Source organism: Lagenorhynchus albirostris, chromosome 10, assembly GCF_949774975.1.
Source record: "Lagenorhynchus albirostris chromosome 10, mLagAlb1.1, whole genome shotgun sequence".
NCBI classification, from domain to species: domain Eukaryota; kingdom Metazoa; phylum Chordata; class Mammalia; order Artiodactyla; family Delphinidae; genus Lagenorhynchus; species Lagenorhynchus albirostris.
In genome coordinates, this window is record NC_083104.1 from 103,641,313 (window position 1) to 103,647,312 (window position 6,000).

General features: G+C 63.2%; 1 long non-coding RNA gene across 1 annotated transcript in view; it reads left to right on the plus strand.

Moving 5' to 3' along the window:
- The window catches only part of LOC132528269 (uncharacterized), a 52,880-nt gene that overhangs the window by 4,801 nt on the left and 42,079 nt on the right, over positions 1-6,000 (plus strand). The window lies entirely within an intron of this gene.

The following is a 6,000-nucleotide window of genomic DNA, read 5'->3' on the forward strand; positions in this document are numbered from 1 at the left end:
CCGCTCCCAGATGTCACCGCGTCCTCGAGCCCCAACTCGCGCTGGTTCTTTCCCATTCCTTGGCCGGCCTGGTCGACTCCAGCACTGGGATTTCCCGGGCCTCCCTTCTCTCTCCTGCCTCCCCTCCCCTCCTCCCCGCCCTCCCCGCCCTCCCCTCCCCGCCCTCCCCTCCCCGCCCTCCCCTCTCCGCCCTCCCCTCTCCTCCCTCCCCCCTCTCCTGCCTCCCCCGCCTCCTCCGCCTCCCTCCCCCTCCCCCCTCCCTCTCCCCTCTCCCCCTGCCTCCCCTGCCTCCCCAGTCTCCCCTGCCTCCCCTGTCTCCCCTGCCTCCCCTCCCCTCCCCTGCCTCCCCTCCCCTCCCCTGCCTCCCCTCCCCTCCCCTCCCCTCCCTCCCCTCCCTCCCCTCCCTCCCCTCCCTCCTCCCCCCTCCCCTCCCCGATCGCCAGGCTCCCCGGCTCCCAGAGGTCTCCAGTTTTCCCCACCTGGAAGTTCTCCAGTCCTCCCCACCTGGAAGTTCTCCAGTCCTCCCCACCTGGAAGTTCTCCAGTCCTCCCCACCTGGAAGTTCTCCAGTCCTGAGCTGGCTTACAAAGGGCACGGTTTTAAGGGCTCAGTCACAGCCGAGCTCCGTTCCCGGTGGGGGCGGAGTTGTTGCCCCCACCTCACCGTCCCTGCGACCCCTCCCCAGTAGAAAGAAGGGAGGGGGATATGGGGCCTTGCCAGGAGCTTGAGGCCGTGGTCGGCGGCGTGGGTGTCTTCGGCGCGCGCTGCTGGAGCCTGGAGGCTACCCCAATTCCTCTTCGGGATTCGCCGCGACCGCCCCCTCTTGTCGAGTCCGGCACCTTTCGGCTCAGAGCAGGGGTCAGCCTGCGGGCTCAGTGACAATAGCAGGTGTGATGACAAGAAGCAAGTCAATACGGTCCCACCTTCCTCTCCGCACGCGCGTGGCTGCCGGCTCGCAGAGATAACGGGTGTAATTGGGGGAACGTTCAGAATCGCACCTGCAGGGTTCGAGGGTCCTGGGGATGAGCACAGCGGCTAATCCCTGTGCAAGCGCCTGAGACTTGCAGTTTCCGGGGAACTGGGATGGAATGGGAAGAAGGAAAGGGAGAGAAACCACGGGCAGGAAGGAGATGGGCCTCCTCTCCTGCAGCGCGCTTCTGCACTTGGGCAACGCTGGAACAGCCCCTCCGGGCCCTTTCCTGCAAAGCTGGAGGAACTGGCGCGTCTAGGGGGCTGTGAAGATGAGCAGCGTGGCGCATCTCACACCTCCACCCTCCAATTCCTGACAATCTTTAACTGCGAGGACGTGTCGGGAACCCTTTTGGCTTCCCGGCTTGAATCCGGCTTTCTCCTCTGCACAATTTGAGCTGCAGCTGCAGTTTAGGAGTTAGGGCGCGGGCCTGTGCAGTTTTAAAATGTTGCATTTCGGAGTGGACCCTGACATGGAGATATGCGAGGACCTGCTCTTTCTGAACCAGCCGGGTGCCCGGAAGCCTGGCTCCCGGGCGCTGCCTGGCCTGCTCCACGCCTGGGCCGCTCCAGCCTCCTTTCCTGGGCGTCCACAAGGCCCCGTCTCCGCGTCTGGAGGAAAACACTGATTTATCGTCAGAAGACTCCTAAACACGTGTGAGGGAAGGGGGGGGAGAAGCCCCGCGACACGAAAAGTGCATTCGTGTCCAGCCCCCGCCCCACACCCGGACGGAATCTGCCCCTTTGGTCGAGGCCTTGTGGGCTCCCCGGCTTCAGCCTGGAGGCTAAGGAAGTCAGTGGTCGTCCCGAACGCCTCAGCGTTTGGCGACTTCGGCCTTTGAACCGCGTTTCCACCGCTCGCGGTGCGCGGGGACCTACGCGGCGATGGCGACTCGGCCGTATTCCCAGCACGGGCCGCACCCGGCTCGTGCGCGAGACGTGGTGCCCCGCTGCCCCGGTCCCCGCGCGTCCTCCCCTGCTCCCGGCTCCGCGGCCCGAGAGGTGGAAAGAGCTCCTTAGTAAACTGCAAATCCGACAGCCGGCTGTGCTGGGCCCCGCTTCGGGTATAAAAGTGGCCGTTGTGAAATGAGTGTCTGGCGCGCGGGAAAAAGGCGGGGTGCAGTTTACGAAGATCATCTTTCTCCTGGTCGAGCTCAGGATACTCGCCAGGAAAAGAGCTTTGCGTTTGTGTTTTTTAAGCTTCCTCGGAAGCAAACCTCCACTAAACGGCTTGATTGTATTTCAAGTACTCGACTTATGTTATTATTGTTGTCGGTGGTGGTATTTGAACATGAAGGCGCAGAAATGAAGTCTTTGGGGAGTAGGTTACGGTTTTTATTTTCAGGTTGGAGTTTCTGATGCCCCCTTCTGCTGCTCCGCGGGTGGTTCAGTCACTGTCTCCCCGCAACCCTTAACTCAATTGGCAGAAATGCCCCCGCAGGAAGCCTTCGGCTGCTTTTCTGACACCTCGCGGCTGCGGCCTGAAGGTCCCGCAGGCGACAGCGGTAATGGATGTTTGGTGGGACTGTCGCTGGCCCTCTCCGCCCCGTCCCCTCCCTGACCCGCCAGCCGGGGTCACAATTCTCGGGGCCCCCGAGGGGTCTCAGCTCTGGGGAGGGGCGTGACGTCACAGCGATACGCAGAACAGGCCTCCGGGGCCTTAGCTGGAAAAGCACCAGGAAGGGAGAGGTGGCGAGCACTCCAGGAAATGCCCGGTTCGCGGCATGGTGACACCGCAGGAAGAGGGGGAGGGGCGGTGGCTTAACGCTGGCCGCCAGCAGCGGAGGAGCTCTTTTTCTTTTCAATTCAAGAAAAACGGGATAGGGGTTGGGGAGGGGGCCCCGCGAGTCCAGAAAAGGGTTCCGGTGGGGCGGTGAGCCCAGCCCAAGGTGCAAGGATTGTCCTCCTGTCAGAGACCCCTCGGGAACTTTCCAGCGTCCCCCCAGCCCTGGCCAGCGACTCTCCCGGGACACGCGCAGGCCCTTACCGCCTGCTGTCTGGGCTTATCCGCGCCCCGGCCCTAGGCTCGGGAAGCTGGCCCGTCGGGGGTTAGGGCCGGTCTGACCGGGAGCTTCGGGAGTCCGGAAAGGCGGGCCGCCCCTTTAGACGGGGCAGCCTGGGGGGGCGGGGGGCTCTGCACGCCCGAAGCCTTCCCTCCCCCTTGCCCTTCGCTGTCGGGAGACGCGTGGTATCTGACAGTGCGACCTGAAGGCTTCCCCGCTAGACTGAAGTCGCAAGCATTTGTAGCCACGTCTGTTTCGAGGTGTCTTTGAGCTATTTAGGTTTTTGTCGAAGTTCTCCACGTGGCCTCGTTTATGAAGACCTGAAGCCCCAGGGTGGGAGACGATACGCGGGTGTCAGTGGCCGTTTTTCGTTATCAAACCCTCCGCCGGGCAGGAAGTGCTGTTCATCCGCGGAGGGAGGGACAAGGACCCCACGTCTTAGTGGCCAAGACTCCGGGCAGATCGACTTTTCTCTTAGTTGGGGGGTTTCTGAGTACAGGTTCTGTTAATGCAGTCTTCCTGATTCAGCCCCCTCCTTAGGAGAAAAATAATTCCTACGATAAATGAAAAGAGCGTTTGCTTTTTGATTGTTTTAAAGACAAAGTGATGCCCATGATTGAACGAATTGCACAGTTGCCCTCCCGAGGGCAGCCTCCACAGGAAGCTTATAGGATGGGGTAATTTAATGCCCCCCAAGTCCCCACGACGGGACGTCCCACTAATTACTCTCACGGGAGGGAGTGTGCCAACACCTGCTCGGGGTTCCCCCGGGTCGGACCACCTGTCGCCCTTCTGCAGGAAAGCCCGGTCTCCCAGAGCATTTCTGGGACCCAGCGCGAGCTGAGTACCAAGAAAGGGCCACAGGACTCGCGGGAAGCTTCAACCTCGGTGCCTGGCTACGCATGACTGGGGCTTCCTTTGTCCAGGAAGAGTTAGATGCAGATGCGAACTGTCCCCTGTCGTTAACCACCAAGGACAAAAATAAAATTTGGTAAGGGTGGATTAACATAAAGGACTACTCGCGCGCCTCGGTTTCTTCCCATCCGGGTCCCCATTAGACTGGGGCGCAGCCTGGCCTGGAAGGGGAGAGGCCCCGCCACTCCATCTTCCGCGACGGGGACTCATCCCGGGCGCGGCCGACGACCCGCGGGGCCCCGGGGTGCGCGGTGCGGGCATCACCGAATGCGGCGCGAGGGCGCCTTCTGCATCCACGCGTGGGCTCCGGGTGTCGGAGGAAAGGCCTTGGTGAGCGGACAGACCCGCAGACAGGCCGGCCCCACGGGCGGGGAGGGGTCGGCCGCACCTTGCCCCGGCGGGGCCTGGTCCCGCGGGCGGCGGGCTTCCGGCTCTCTAGCCCAGCACTGGGGCCCCACGCGCGGGGCTGCGCCCCCTCCCGCCCAGAAGCGGCCTGAGGAGCCTGAGCTCGGACGCCCCAGGCCCTGGGACGCGCCGCCCGCCCAGTCCGTGCGCGTAGGGCGCGGCTGGCCTTCCCCCCAGGCCCTGGGGCGGCCGCGGGGCCCTCGGCCGGGACCGCCGGCACCTGGCTCCGTCCCGCCTGCCTCCCGGGTCCTCGCGTGCCTCTGCACCTGGGAGCGCGTCCCGGTGGCCCCCGCAGGCTTCCCGCCTCGCCCCCGTGAGAGCCGGGAGGGGAAGCAGGGGAGCCGCAGGGCCACCCCCGAGGCTGGAACTCCGGGCTCCGGGGCGCAGGTCCCCGGCCAACCCGAGCACCGCGGTGGGCTCCGGCCCCGGCCGGCCCTGCACGCGCCCCGAGCGCCCCCTGCCGTCTGCGGCCTCCTGTGTGCGACCCGACGCCCCACCTCCGGCCGGTCCAGCCCCTCCGAGCGGCGCCCGGGAGGGGGCTCTGAGGAAGGGGACCCGGGGGAGGCCTCGCCGCCGGAGGGCCCCGCCTGGCTCCTGGCTTTCGCACCCTGCAACCTAGCCAGCTCCCCGGAGGGAAGAGTCCGGTCGGGAGGCCCCTTGGAGGCACCGGCTCGGACACCCAGGCACGGGCCTGGGCGCTTTTGTTCCCGGGACCCTAGGTGACCTAGGAGGCTTGCAGTCACCGGCCACATTCCTTCCTAGCGGCCCCTTTAATTGATGTGCATGTTACAGAAAAAGCAGGGCCTCCTCCTCAAGTAAATTACATTCTGGGAGATGCCAAGGACTGTATTTACTGGCAGCCAGGTTTGCCAATAAAAGCTGCAAATTAAGACGCTGGTTTCCAGGAAAAAGCACTTCTGTTTTTTAACCGCTCCTTAGTCTTAATTATGAAAAACGGAACCTCCAAAGAACCGGTTTGGAGAACGGGGCGGGGGAGGCGGGGCTGGCGGCTGCGGATCGGTCCTCATCCCCACCACGCGCGTCTCCATTCCAAGCGCCGCACGACGCGCGACGCACCGGACTGACCTCCGCGGAGCATCGTCGGCAGCACCGCGAGCCGCTGGCGCGGGAGCAGGGTGTGCTCGGGTCAGCGCTATTTAGTTTGGAAACGAAGATATAAGAAAAGATAAACTATGGCGAATAGGGAGGCAAATTTCCTCAGAATAAGTAGGAATAAATGTATGAAAGGGAAGGAGCCACGTGCGTAGCGTTCACTGTGGTCGCTCCCATATTTTTTAAGGCCAATAGTGGAGTTGGGTTAAACTCTAAAGTAAGGGCGAGAGACAAACCCGGAGCTTACTTTTCCCGAGGTCCCCTTTGGTTGGGGTCACAGAGAACATCTCTCCATGCCCCAGAGCTGGCCTCTTCACACGGACCCGTGCTCGGGGCAGCGCGCGGACCCTGGTGAAGGTGAGCTTGTTGGTGGGACAGCTCTCGGGTCTTCACCGCAGGCCCTCAGACGGCAGTGGCTTCACTGGTCGTCCTGCCCAGCGTTGAGAGTAATCCTTTCATTTAACCCTGGCGTGGACGCTGTCATGTGCATCTTACACAGGAGGAAGCTGGGCTTAGAGAGAGTGAGGGACTTGCCCGAGGTCACACACCATCCCTCACGATTTTACTCTGCTGTGTCCTTGTCCCTAAGATGCCCT